At 43.5% G+C, this 14975-nt stretch overlaps 1 protein-coding gene across 9 annotated transcripts in view; it reads left to right on the forward strand.

Moving 5' to 3' along the window:
* Positions 1–14975, forward strand: part of TENM2 (teneurin transmembrane protein 2) — a 1307492-nt gene that overhangs the window by 877224 nt on the left and 415293 nt on the right. The window contains exon 1 of one of the 9 annotated variants that reach the window (XM_047731066.1): positions 3817–3939. The exons of 7 other annotated variants lie outside the window; for them this stretch is intronic. The gene's annotated coding sequence lies outside the window, so the exon portion shown is untranslated. Of the gene's footprint in view, positions 1–3816; positions 3940–4625; positions 4711–14975 lie in introns of those variants that run through there. One more of the 9 variants, XM_047731067.1, reaches the window with a different exon arrangement.

Here is a 14975-nt window from a genome sequence, read left to right on the forward strand (position 1 = left end):
GGAGCCTGCTTCCCCCGTCTGTCTGCCTCTCTGCCTACTTGTGATTTCTCTCTCTGTCAAATGAATAAATTAAAAAAAAAATCTTAAAAAAAAAAAGAAAGTTACTCAGATGGGGATCATACAGTTTCTGAATCTTCTCTGCCACTTTAACTTCTTACACCACCAATCATTTGGTCTGTTCTATGGAAACAGGAAGTCAGTGCCCCAGGCAATTCCTTGTATTGTTCTGGACGCCATGATAGTTTCTCAATTCTGCCAACAAGACTCACGTAGGTAGGCCTCTTAGGTAGGCAGAACAGTATGTATTTAGGGATATTCATCATTAGGTATTGGGTTTGAGCTTCCCCAGAGGGGAAAAGAAACAAAAACAGAATTTAAAGACCACCAAGAGTGCTTTCATATTATTTACAGAAACAGAGAAAAGCCTGTGTCCTAAGACTAGCATTCTAACCTCCCCTGTTATAAAAGTACAAAGGGCCCAATAAAGTCAGAATTCCCCTCAGATGAAGTATACCTGGTAGGAGAGGAAATTTTCCACTCAATGCTGGCTAATTTGGTACATAACATGGAGGGGTGAAAATAAGGGAAATGTTAACTTAATGAAGCAAAAGCATGACTTGCATCAGAAAGCGATTAGCTGTGGTGATCTGTGCAGTGAATAAAACCAGGCCATGTTACAACTTGATTTGGCTGATGTGTTTCAGAAGGACTCATAATTCATGTTTCAACTGGAGAAAGAGCTTCAGCAAATGATGCATACCGCCTTTTTGTTCAAGTGGTTTGACAAAAAAAGAAAGAAAGAAAAAGGTGGCGTTGCTTGAAACTCTTAAAAAGGGCCTTGATGTCCATGTGGTCCAACTGTCCATCAGATGTTGTCACAATGTGTGTGGGTATTCCTCAGCTGTGAAAAGTGGTAGACCCTATTTATTTTGAAGACTTATCATTTGGGGAGGCCTTGTTTACGTAAGCAAGAAGAAGTGATTCGTACTTAAAAATAACTGCATGTTCAAGACAGTGTTGTGATTGTTTATATAGAACTAAGACGTAGTTATTTGCTAACTATATCATTAGAGAAGAGATTTGTGGGCAAAACTCTGTATTTTTCAAAGATATTAATAACATATGCAGCCTTTATAAATTATGAAGTTTGCAATACAGTTTTCTCATTTGAAAGATTTAGAAACTTCTAGCAAAACCCATAGATGGTAAAATGGCTTAGCAAAAACTGTAGAACCTCATTTATTGAAAAACTTAAAATCAAAATTTAAAATAATCCCTTTCTGGAAAAACAAAAAAACCAAAGGAAAAAAAAAAACCACTAAGCTCATCATGAGGTATTGGTCCCATAAGCACTTTATTAAAGCAAAGAGCCTGGATTGGAAGGTGTCAAAGAAACTAGCTGTGAGTTCCACTGGTTTTATGTTTAGCCTTGTGTGGTGATGAAGGAGCATTTGAAAGGTAGTCAGACCTCTGCATTCCAGCAAAGCTGTGCTGGATGACATAAAATGGAGTGAGTCCCTTCATCTCTCTAGTCCCCCTTGTCCTTTTTCATTAAGATGCCAGTTTTCTGTTAGATTGTGGCTCTCAACCTCTGTTGCTTATAGCTTGGGGAAGGGGGAGGGGTGTAGTTAAGTAGATGGGGGATTCTGGAGGATGGGACTTCAAGCCTCTTCCCCCGCATCCCACCCCACCCCATCTCAAGCGCAGCCAGCTCCTTCTGGCTATCAAAATTCTGAAATAGGTTTAGTTTACGATTTAATCAGCAGAAAGGTGTTCAGTTGCTTTCTTTTTTTTTTTTTTAAGATTTTATTTATTTATTTGACAGAGATCACAAGTAGGCAGAGAGGCAGGCAGAGAGAGAGGAAGGGAAGCAGGCTCCCTGCTGAGCAGAGAGCCCGATATGGGCTTGATCCCAGGACCCTGGAATCATGACCTGAGCCAAAGGCAGAGGCTTTAACCCACTGAGCCACTCAGGCACCCCTTATTGTGTTCAGTTGCTTTTTATTAAAATGTTGGAACTCCCTTTAAAAAAACATATTCCCCCTTAACACTCTGTTTTTATACTTGAGTTTTTATTGACCTCTGTCATGAGGCAACTACTGTAAACAAGTTTATCGAAGGTAAATGATAACAATAACTGCAGCATTTTGTACACAGATTGTTAGTAATGATCTGCGTGCTCGGGGAGCACTTAGAGATGGGGCTCAGGCATCTGTGAACCAACCAATGTAAGTTTTGTGCCTTTTGATTGATAATCTTTTGAAAATGCATAATAACCAAGGTTTATTATGAGCTCAGAGGATGTCAGGCACTGAGTTAAATACCTTTTATTTCTGACTGAGTCCTCAAAATTCTAGAAGTGAGTTTCATTACGTATAGTTTACAGATAAGAAAATTGAGGCTCAGAGAGCATGAACAGCTTGTCCAAGGTCACAGGTGAGGAGATGAGGGACAGAACCTAAGGCCTTTCCCATCTTGTAGTTCTGCAGGGTAAAAAGAGGGTCCCCAGGGGCCCCTCACTAAGACTTCTAGTTTTTAGTCAGCCTCTAAGTTGATTATGGCTTAGTTATTGGAGGAATAAATGATATTCTGGAATAACCTTCCCCCCAAGGAATCCATCTCCATTGTTACTCTAGTTAGTTGCTTCTGAGTCCTTTCCAGGAAAAAAATTACAGTGTGTATTAGACTCCTTAGTGGCAAGAATAAGAGGAACCACCTCAAGTTGAGAGCATAGTTGTGCCCTCCTGTGGCCAAGGCCTCCTGAAGGGTCAGTGGACTGGACGACCCAGCGTTTTGGGTATGAGAAGCCAATACTACAACTTTGAAATCATCTGACAGGGCAACTTGTATTTGCTTTTCCATGCATCAGATCTTTGGGCACCTGGGTTGTATGATTGTGTGGCATGTGACTCTGTGTGTGTGTGTGTGTTATCATGCTACCTCTCATCTGTTTATTATCAAGGGATGTTCTGCTTCTTCACACACCACAGGAAATTCCCCATTGCTTTGTGATGGTATGTATCAAGGAGTGGGTTTGGGGCACCTGGGTGGCTCAGTGGGTGAAAGCCTCTGCCTTCAGCTCAGGTCATGATCCCAGGATCCTGGGATCGAGCCCCACATTGGGCTCTCTGCTCAGCAGGGAGTCTGCTTCTCCTTCTCTCTCTGCCTGCTGCTCTGCCTACTTGTGATCTCTGTCAAGTAAATAAATAAAAATCTTAAAAAAAAAAAAAAGAGTGGGTTTGCAACCCCTTTGATCTCTATTCTACTGACCTACACTGTATTCTCTACCATAGTTTCCATCTCAGACACCAATTTTCCATCCAAGGGTCTGAATGGAAATGGACTAAGTCATTAGATATGACAGTCACTTAAAAAAATAAAAACTTGGCAAACACAGCAATGCACATTCAAGGGAAGCCTTTGGAGAGAAGCAGGTTGCTCTTTTCTCCTTGTGTTCCTGGATGGGACAACTGACTTTGCCCAAGCTGACTTCTTGCCTAGATAAACTGACTTAACTGTGAGGTCCTGCCAAAGGTTGTTTCATTAAGCAGTGCCTGGGGCTTTCGCAAAGTGAAGTCACCTCTGCCTGCCAAGCAGGGACTTTCTAGCTAGACACCAGGGGAAATGCCTAGCCTTCTCACGACTCCTACAGAGGAGGAAGCTTCTGTCCTCATCTTTCCTTTTCTGTGCCGGCATACTGTTCTTTCTTCCTGTGCCTAACATGCCCGGCTCATAATGTGTTGTGGAGCTACTGACAAGAAGGGAAGTGGTGGACTGCGACTTGGAGAATTGTTCGTTTTGCTGAAGCAGAGACTTGGGGACAGAGTCATTGCTCTACTTGGCGAAATCAGTGGTCTTCCCATCTAATGCTGTGACTTGGATGGGGCACCAAGGAGCCTTTGTTGGGTGAGCGTGATTGCTCTGCATCTAGCTTGGAAGGTTAGTCATGTTGCCAAATGCGCCTTACTTCCCTTAACAGCCCATTCTAAATCAATCTTCCATGAATTCATCAAAACGGTTTTCTCGTAGTGCTTCAACTACGCTGTTTCCATATCCGCGCTCCTGACCCAGGGTAGCCACTTGCCGGGCATTCCCTGAACTATTCTCTGAACTTTCCTCCCTGGAGTGTCGTCTGTCTGCTCCAGGGAAAGTGTCCTTTCCCCCTGGTTCATTTGCCATCGTGGACATATTTCAATAATCTCTTGTCTCCTAATAGATGAGTTAGGACATGCCTCAAAGTGCTCCTGTTTCCTCTGAAAGGGGTTGAATCTGGGAAGTGGGGGGGGGGGATATATGTGGGAATGGTTTAATTGTATCCATGAGGATTCTTAGTAATCAGGATGCCAGTGTGTGTTTTCCAGAGCCTAGAGCTGACATAAATAATGTAGCGTACCTCGCTTTGTGCAGGCTTGCTGAGGAATGCTGATGGAGAAAAAGCCAAACTGGGATCTGAAGCTCCCGGCTCCCGGCACAGCCTTTAAAATCTTTTATTGAGTAGCAGTTTTGAAACTGCAGCCAGGGCCTTGGCGGGCTGTGTATGCCAGCAGAAGCGGATGGAGGAGTCACTTTGGAGGAAGGCGCCTCACTTGGTTTTTAGAGAAAGAGAATCTAGAGCAGCTCGGGCAGCTCCAGCTAACGATTGGTTAATTTCATTTTGCCTTCTTAATCCCAGAAGGACTAGGACAGCTCTGTCCAGGCCCTGAGAGCCGGGTAAGTGTGCAGCTGTTGCTAACAAGATACGACTGGCCCCTCAAACATTGTTAAAAGCATCTTGCTAGCCTTTTAGAGCCTCTTGCCTTAATGGTAAGAGCCGAATGAGCTTTGCGGGACAGCTAACCCCAAATGAAGTCCTGCAGCTTAAACTCATTTAAAGGCAAAGTATGCACTGGGGAGAACAAGGGGGACCACAAACGCCACAGTTCATTTGCAGGAGGGAAACAAATGTGTCTTTACGTGGGATTTTTACAGGAGGTCTGCCAAGCCATATTTCCAACTGAAGCATCTTCCAGATTTTAATTTAAAGTGTAACTCAAGCCCTGTCTGGGGCACCAACCATATAAGTGAATGAAAAGATGGGTGGGGAGTAGAAAGATGTTAGAAATAATTCTCTGTTGCTCATGGTAAGGGACAGGTTCTGGGCACTCAGTAAAAGAAAAAAGTCAGCTATTCCTTGCTTATACTCTGGTGGTTTAGAGAAGGACCTCAGGGAACATTTGTGGTTTTTTTTGTTGTTTTTGTTTTTCCTTTTGATTAAGGCATTTGGGGTCTAGAAAAGAAGATTAAAGCAGGATCCGTTTAATTTATTTAGTTTGCCTCACAGACATGAAGCTTCAGAATGGTAAGTATCAATTATCTTCTTACGGGGTGGGGATACACGGGGAGAGGGGTTCTCAAGCGGGTGTTCTGAGCAAGGACCTGTTAGCAAATCCGAGCTGGTGTGTAGCTTTGGCCAGTGGTCGGAGTTGATGCGTGGACCCAGAGAGAGCACTGGTGACAAGTTTGGTTGGACTGGGAGGGTCTGGGCAGCTTGTCACTTACGGGATAGTTCGTCCGCTCTTGCTGGCTTGGCAATAAGGAGACCTCATTTGGACACCTTGTTTACCCGCTTAGATCACGAGAAAAATGTAAAAATATTCAGATACTTACATCATGGAATGTGTGTATTTTTTTTTTTCCTTTTAAGTTGCTACGTAGTTGTTCTGGCTTTTCTCTGCATTTAAAAAAAGTATGATCTAAAAGTGTTTTATCAAATAGTACTTGGAAATTTTGTCTGTGTTATGATCCTCTCAATGTATTGCTAAGAACTCTCAAACTTTTAGTGATCTGGTTAAACTGGTGGAAAAGAAGCACTTTTTTTTTTTCCCTCAGCCTTATTCCATCGTTTCCCAACAGTGTCCAGACTTTGTTTACCTGCTATTTTAAAGTCCTCCATCAAAGTGTGTGTTCTGTAGACACGAGAGCCCCACACCCTCCTCTCTGCTTATGCAAATGCTTTCTATCCCTGATCAGAGTGGTTCTGTCTTGTTTTCCCTGGGGTTTCTGTCATCATGCGTAAGGGAAAGGGGATTGAAATGGTTTTCATCTGAAAGATCTCCCTCTAGCAATCCTTTCATTCTTCAGGCAATGGCAGGCACATCTGTGAAATGGGCTTGATACCCAATGAAACTGGAACGCTCGGCTCTCTGGAAGCTTCTCAGTCATGCTTGCAAATCCTTGAAAAAGTTGTAGTAGAGGTTTAGCTAAGGGGTTGTCTGTAAGCGGTTTTCTGTAAGCCTCAGTTGATAAATACTTTAAGTGCCTCCCCCCTGCAAACTGATTGCTTGTTGGTTTTTATTTATAAGTGCATTAGAAGGAAGTACGTTTTAACTGCAGAGAGAAATACAATACATCTAATAAACAAAACTCAGTTTTTATAACCTAAGAAGTGACCTGAAGGAATGTGAGGAATTGATAGAAGGCTATGGTTCTCGGGTACAAAGTCACGGCTTCATGTTTAATTTAACAAAACATTAAACATTTCATGTTTAATTTAATGAAACATTAGAGCACTAGGATTTGTCACCTTCATGACAGAAAGTCAGAAATGTGGGATAGTTTCAGAATATACGTTCTTTCTGTAGAGTTCACATATGACACTGGAAATGTTTCATAGCTGAGGACCCATACTTTTTCTAGGGTTCTTCCCCCCTCCCCCAATAAAAGCAGGAGAAGCAAAAAAGCAAGTAAAACAACAAAAACACATTAGGCATGCACTACTAGTCTAGCTAATTTTAGGGGGACTATTAGCAGGCATTTAGGCAAATCTATTAACATTTAGCATCAGCACAAATGGAATTGCATTTCTGCTTCTTGTGCTTCTAACAAAATAAGCACAAGGATCTTCAGGACAAAAAAAGAATGGGTGTCAGAACCACGTGTTCGGTGGTCAACTTTATTAAACCCGTTTGGGTTTTTAAATAACTATTCAAGAAAGTGGGGTGAGACCTTAGGAAAAATTCAAGTAAATCTATCAGTTTGACAAAGACTATTACCAATGAGCAGGGGCCATCTGCATGGCTGGCCAGGATTTTTCTTAGTCTGGAAAACGTGGCTGGTGGCTGATACTGCTACTTTGCCTTTGGCTTATGATAGAAAATTTCCCTTTTTGTATTTCCAAGGGCTGAAATATAGATATGCCCCACTTCTCCGTCCATATTTTGTGGGGTTACTGGGGCTTGATTTGCATCTGATGCTTAAAATGTTTAGCTCTTTCTGACAGAAAATAAGACTAATGTTTGAGCAATGCAGGGGATTGTCAGTTCATAAAACACATGTGTAGATGTGCACACATATGCATTTGTACCATACACACACACACACACACACACACACACACACATAATACACAGGCAAACAAAAGCTCCCCAAATTCTGCCTCCATTCATTTGAACTCTCCCCTGTGCCATCTCTGGATGCTGTAGGATACACAACGTGGTATTGTGTTTTCTCATGGCAAGAGCGCAGATACCTCTCCACGTTGTTATATACTCAGTCTGAATGTGCAGCTTCCTTGTGTGCCTTGAAGTGGCTGAGACCAGATGCTTCAGAGAGATGTCATATTAATGCAATTCAGAGGAGCATATGGCAGGAGAAAAATTGTTATGACAGTTACTGACCTGAAGAGCAAGCAGCTTTTTTAACCTTTAAAAAAATTGTTTTAACTCCATCCTAAGTAGCAGCCAATACTTTATTTAGTTGAATATTTTTTAACTCTCGTGTGGGTTGCATTCTGGAATGGGAGTACAAAAGAGCGCTCGAGACTTCTAGAGAGTCCTATTTCCTTTGGGGAGGGGGTAGGGAGAGCAGGGAAGCCCCTGGTTGGGGCTCCTATTTGTTACCCGCTCCCTGGGATTTCCTCTAGACTCTAGGCCTTTGGGTCCGGAGCTGAGATCATCACGGTGGGATCCAGCTTGGCTTGAACGGCCTTGGGTTGGCACCCCTGGCTTGTGCTCCCCACCTGAGCTCCCACAACCCCACCTGGCTTGTGCTCCCCAACCCCAGCTGAAGAGGTCTGAGCAAAACTCACACCATGTGCTGTCCCTACCACTCAGAGGCACACCTAGCTGTCCACCACCCTCCCTGCTGCCTCTGTGACCTCTCTCTAACCACCATCCCGACCTGTGTGTAGCTCAGTGAGGGTAGAGGTTGATGGCCAGATCTATTAACTTCAAGAGGCCTCTTTTGAGCCCCCTCTTTGTGCCTGGGACTCTGACAGGCCCTGGAAGGAAAAACCAATGAGACATGACTCCCATCTTGAAGGAGCACCTGTCTAATGGAGGAGATGTGCTAACAAAAACGTGTAAAGTGTAGTCATGGGTGCTGTAGGGACTGAGGAAGGAGAGCCTTTGAGAGGCTGTCGTACTAGGTCCAGGCCGAGGAAAGGGCACTAGTCTTTAGACAACAGGTCTGGAAAGGTTTCATCGAGGCTCTTGGTCAAGAGAGGAGCCTGGAAATGTCCCCTGGAAGACAGTGGACAGAGGCTTCTGGGCCCAGAAAATGGTTGACTTTGGGTGCCAGGTCCAGTAATGTTAGTACACAAGGAAGGCAGAGGATTGTACTAGAGTGATTAGCACAGGCCTCACAGTGAATGGCTTTCCACACCGCCAGTCTGCACCATCCTGTGGGAAGCCCAAGGCAGCCAGGCAGTTCGTGGATGGGCAGACGGCAAGGACCAGCCACAAAAAAAAACAAAACAAAACAAAAAAACAAACAAACAAAACACCACAAAAACACTAGCACACAGGTTTATGTGAGAGCTCCAATTTCCATGTCTAATTTGACTTAGAGAAAACCTTGCGCTGGCTGCCACTGTGTGGACCAAACAGTTAAATGCGAAGGTCCCAGATGGAGCCTGGGGGCTGCTAGCTTGCAACCTTTACGAACGGACAGCAGGTCCCCGTAAAGGGATTTCATCCTCTGGCTAACTTGCTTTAAATCTGAAAAGATTTTAGAGGAGCCTTTACACAACATAAACTGTCTTTGGAGAGAAATTGTCCCCCAAATTTTGCAATTTCCAAGTACCCCCACTTGAAAATCTGCTTTTGAAATAGGTGTTAAAGACCTACATTTGTTTACATCTGGACTTGTGTCTGTGTGTCTGTGTGTGTGTTTATATGATGGTGGGTGTGTTTGGATTCCTCATGGAGTCAAAGCTTCTGGAGATGGAAACAGAAATGCAGGTTGAAACGCCGACACACACAATTAGTCTGTTGCGGCTAATGAGTGCTTTTTTGCTTGGCCGCTGTAGTACATGGTGTGGGGATCTTTTCTCCTTATTTTTAATTTTTTAATTTTCTCACCAATAATTTAACTGTCTACCCCATGGTAACAGCAGAGATGTTTCCACTTCTCATAGAAAGCCCTAGGGGGTTCCACGGGCTTGTCATTTGAGAACACAGCCCCCACTTGGTGTTTACTTGGGGTGGTGGAAGGGAGTCTGGGAGTAATCTTCTAGACCTTCAGTGTTCTGCTACTCCTTACCTCTCACCTGGCCCCAGGCCGGGAAGGGCTGCTGCTACTCTGGGCAGCGCCTCCCAGGAGAGACCCGTCAGGACCCCACCAGCTTCCCACAGGCTCTGCCTCCCCCACTGTCAGTGCTCTCTGGGAGTTAGGTAAGTACCAGGCTGGCAACAGGGAGACCTGGGATGGGCCAGGGCTGTGTGACCGCCTTTGAGTCAGAGTGCTGGGCGTTGTAGCATTTGCTGAAGTGACTGAGCTCTCACTGTCCTCGTGCGTCAGTCTGAAGAGCGGATGCTAATAGTTCTCAACTCTGTGGGAATAATGTTAACGATGACCAAAATAAATTGTGACCAAGATATCAGCTCAAACTCCTGGTCCTTGACTTCTGTGTGTTTTCTGGGCTTCTGTCCTTAGATGCCTTTACTTCTGGATGCTTCTCCGAAGCACCAAGTTCTGAAGGTCTAACAGCCCATCGAAGCCTGTGTTGTTCCTTTGTCTCTGCTTCACACTGAGGTGCTTGTGGGACTTGGCCCCTTTCCCTTCTTAGGTGCAAACATCAAGTCACAAACCAGCAAACAAAAGCATCTCCCCAAAACCTCAATACCGAGCAGACTTCATTGAAGGTTTGAGGGAAAGGAAGAGTTTCCTATGCCAGAGGTAGAAAGAACTTGAAATATCCAATGGCCTCCTTATTTCTTACACAGTCTCTGCTGTTCAAGTAAGCCAAGTGAATGAAGATCTGTCCACGTGGGGCTCCAGCTCCCTGCAAAGTTCCCCTCTGAATCTCTCCCCGACTGGCCAGAAATTCAAGTGTTTGTCCCACTGTACGTCTTCAGAGCAGCGCGGCACCAGCACACTACTCCGCCCCTGCCCCCAAAGCCAGTGCCTTTGTCAGCACGCTGGTGGATGGAAGCCAATCTGTTCCCTCTATCCCGACACCCTCTGCTGAATGAAGACAATCATATAGAGGTCGAGTTCCCTACAGATGCAAATGATACTATTTCCCATCACCAACCTCCAAGCCAGAAGGGAAAAGTTGTTAGGTTTTTGTTTTAAATAAGAGTTTTTCTGACACATAGCACTGTATTACATATTTCATTATGCATTTCAACGTCCTTCCTACATGGATGATTGATTGGATGGCTGAGTCATCAGCTATAGAGGCAATCTGAACAAAAGGTAGGAGTGCAGACTTGGACGCCCTACCACTTACCTGCTGGGTGACTCTGAGCAAGTTACTTAAGTTCTCTGAGCTCTAGGTGAAATGAGGGCTAATCATGGTACCTCTCCAACAGGGTAGTAATGTGATTAAATAATTCATGAGAGGGTCCTTATCTCAGAACCTGGCATTTGCAATTGTTCTTTACTCTGTACTCAATTTTATCATTTCATTTCGTTAGTCCAAATTTCATGATCTGGCTTTTTCTTCTGTTTCCACAGTCATTTCAATTTAAGTTGGTAGGGTACTGGGACTGTGGCACAGCCCCGGACCTGCCTCCACTGGGTGGAAATTGGCATACAATTACTGACACTCCTGGGGCACCTGGGTGGCTCAGTTGGTTAAACATCTGCCTTTGGCTCAGGTCCTGATCCCACAGTCCTGGGATCAAGCCCCACATCAGGCTCTCTGATCAGCTGGGAGTCTGCTTCTCCCTCTCCCTCTGTCTGCTGTGTCTAAAAAAACACAGTGGTCTCTCTGTGTCTAAAAAAAAAAAAAAAGAATAAAAATAAAAATTACTGACCCTCCCCTTCCATCTTCAAGACAGAAGGGGACAGACCGGCTACCTCCCTCCAGGCTGGCTTTGGGGTTAGGTATACTTCTCAGAAGTAATGTCCTTCTTGCTGCTATTTACTAACCAGCCCAGGCCGGTTCAGAATAACCAGAATTAGCTGAACTTTTTTTTCCCCCAAATACAGTGTTACGGGAAACACAAACATTCAGAAATATCTCATTCATCTTCAGTGGCAGAGAATCCAATTGTTCGGTCTTGGTTTGAGTCCTCAACAATTATTGCAACTAAATTTTAATCAACAGTTTCAGTAACAATATTGAATTTTAAAGTTCCTAGCTACTAGTTAGAGCATGGCTTAGCTCGTACACAGGCAAATCAGTCATTCTGTGGTGATTAACATCTATTCAGAACAGAGAATGTATTATGGGTACTAAATTATCATAGGAATTAATGCAGTCTTTTTAAAGGGCTTAAAATATGTTAATAAATACAATATTCCAACACCTGCAGCTCAAGGAACCAAAGTCATTAAATTATATTTATTATTGCAGGGATCTTGGTGGGGGGAAAATAGTTTAATGAGCATGAATGAAACAGGGGTTCTTTATTTAAAACTTCTTACCTAAAGAAGCTGTTCCCTTTGAGGGAATCATCTGCTGTACAAAAAACAAATCAGAGACAATTTTCTGGCTTTGGAGAATGAACGGGAGGGGTCCTCTGGGGATATGAACTCTCCACTGTCTTCCCATTGAACTTGGGATTTAATTCTCCTTCCCCTGCTGCTTCTCCAGCTTCTCAACGGTACCCAGTTCTTGTCTACCTCAGGGCCTTGGCACATGCTTTTACCTCTCTCATCATGGTACTTATTTTCTGGTAGTCCACTGGCATATTGCCAGGTTTTGTCCTAAACAAATTGTAATTACTAGCTATTTTAATCCTTGTAGCAGCCTAATGGACTGTGTCCCATTATCATACCCATTTTATAGATGGGGAAATGAGTCCGAGAGAAGTTAAAGTGCCTTCCTTATCCTAGACCCTGCTGACCTGAGGTACTCTCTTCATCAGAAAGTTCTGCCTCTTTGGAAGGTCAGCTACCATCATCCCACAGATCTCAGCTCAGTTGGTGACCCTGTCACGTTTATCTAAAATCATCCCCACCCCCATTTTTCTCTTTCATGATCCTGTAACCCTTTGCAGTGTGCACTAGCACAGTTTAAAACCATCCTGTGTATATTTATTTTTGGGTGTCTCTTCCCTTCAAGGAAGTTCCATGTCCTTGAAGGCACCAACTATTTTTGTTTGATGCTATATCCCTAGCTGTATGGAAGTCACTGCCATTTCATAAATGCTGTATAGATACTTATTTAATGGGTCCTTGAACTCCTATGTTCACCGTTAGCTATCTGTAGCCAGAACAAACAGTACTTTCCATCTGTCCATCCGGATGGATAGTCTTTCCAAATTTTTTTCAAATTTTCAAAAAGGAGGGGCTCTTTTTATGATTATTTATAGGTCAGTTGATTAAAAAAATGACACCCCAGCATAATCCTTTCTATATTAAATCTGGACCTTTGTACATAAGAGATTGGGAAATGATGATCCAGTGTAACTCCTATTTGACAGGTAAAGAGAGAAGCCTGGAGGAGAAGCCACTTGGTTCAAGTAAGGGGTTGGTCAGGACAGTGATCAAGACAAACCCCAGTGCTCTTGCACGTGGGCCAGTGTGGTTTCTGCCCCCTCTGCCTTGCTCATGCAGTCTCCCAGGCTGACAACATCAAGAGAAACCCATCAAAAACAGAGAAGTTTTTTCAGACTGACTTTTGCTGCTGCTAAGAACATTGTGCTTGGCAGGTCGGGAGAAGTCGACTGAAGCTCTCGTATTTTTTTTTTTTTTAAATCTTGGGGGTGTTCAAGGTGAAAATTAAGTGTCTGAATATCCTCCTGGTGGAATGCATTCGAAATGCTATTTCCTGTTAGGAAGTGGAAGAAGGAAAATAAACAAACACACGTTGTGTGGAATTAAAAATGGAGGTCCCAGAGCCACACGTCATGCCCAGTGTGAGACACCAGCCTTAGAGAAACTGCCTCATTTTCCTGGTTTGCCAACTCGTTGAGGACACACTCTGACTACTAAAACCCTCAACACCATGGTTCTTTACCATCTATGAGCCATGGGCCACACTGAGAATCTGATTAAAGTTTTGGGCTGTATGCCCAGAGAAAATGAATCTATACAGACGTGAAACATTTTGCTGATTATCTCAGGGAGCTTATGGACATTCTTTTGTCCATTTCATGAATTTCTGCAGGCCCATGGATTCTAGTGTAAGAAGCCCTGGTAGCATATAATTATTAGTTAATAATAGTAGTATTAAGCTCTTATTATACCTCAGATACCTTTATATAAAGGTAAACACACATACATGCATACACACATCTAAATACATATATGCATGCATGCATGCGTGTGTGTGTGTGTGTATGTGAATTTTTTACTTAATCCTCAAGTATTATGTCTATTCCCATTTACAGTGAGGAGACTGAGGCTTAGAAAAGCTAAAGAAGCCAGAAAGTATTAGAACCTGGATTAGAACACAAGTGATCTGATTCAGAGCCAAAGAAAGGCAGGTACAGAAAGTTTGCATAAGGTAGACCTTCCCCAGCTTAGATGTAATGCCATGATAAACTCCGTGGGAGAAAATAAAGGTTAAACAGGACATCTCCATAGTGTCACCGAAGTCTACAAAGGACCAGGAACTTCACCTCTCAGTTTTTGAACTCCTCGTGGAGAGGCGATTAGAATAGTTTCAGGATATCTCCTCTTTCCAAGAACTGCCCTCGACCCTCTGACACACTGACGGACAGAAATTCCAAGGGGTTTGACGTCATTAATCCGTTGGGCTGGAACTAGTAGTTCTTGTGGTTTTATTGTAAGCCTGTATTCAGATTATTTTCAATTTGAGAATGTCTATCGTCACATGGGCAGATGGGTCCTGTCTGAGTGTGAAACCCTCAAAGGAATATGCAGACCAACTGGGTTGTCAACACACTTTGTAAGAGGCTATTAGTGTGGGGTATGTTCAATTATTTCTTGCTTTTCCCAAGAGAATAAACAGTGACCCCATTAGAAGTTGCTTAAGAATGTTCCTTTGACCATTTTTTCCTTTTTCTTTCTTTTTAAAAGAAAGAAGTCATTTTTATGTAGGCATGGGTCTTCCTAAGTTAGAACTAAGACTTTCAATGGATGTATATACTTCTAAAAGTTTCTTTTTCATTCATGGGGCTTATCTAGCCACTTTATCTTATATTTAATTTCCTAAAGCATCTGCTTTGGTCCAATCCCCTGGCTGAACACTGAGAATAAAGAAGTGAATCAGGGGACGCCTGGGTGGCTCAGTTGGTTAAGCAGCTGCCTTCGGCTCAGGTCATGATCCCAGCGTCCTGGGATCGAGTCCCGCATCGGGCTCCTTGCTCGTCAGGGAGCCTGCTTCTCCCTCTGCCTCTGCCTGCCATTCTGTCTGCCTGTGCTCGCTCTCTCTCCCTCTCTCTCTCTGACAAATAAATAAATAAAAAATAAAATCTTTAAAAAAAAAAAAAGAAGTGAATCAGATAAAGCCCCTGGCTTCAGGGAGCTTAGGGTCTAGTAGGAGAGCAAGATACTTAAACAGATTGGTGTGGTGTGTTGTGGTGTGTGGTATGGTATGCAAACAGAGGACAGAGTGGTCCGCTCATGTTGAAAAGGTT

The sequence above is a fragment of the Lutra lutra genome, chromosome 5, assembly GCF_902655055.1.
Source record: "Lutra lutra chromosome 5, mLutLut1.2, whole genome shotgun sequence".
NCBI lineage: Eukaryota > Metazoa > Chordata > Mammalia > Carnivora > Mustelidae > Lutra > Lutra lutra.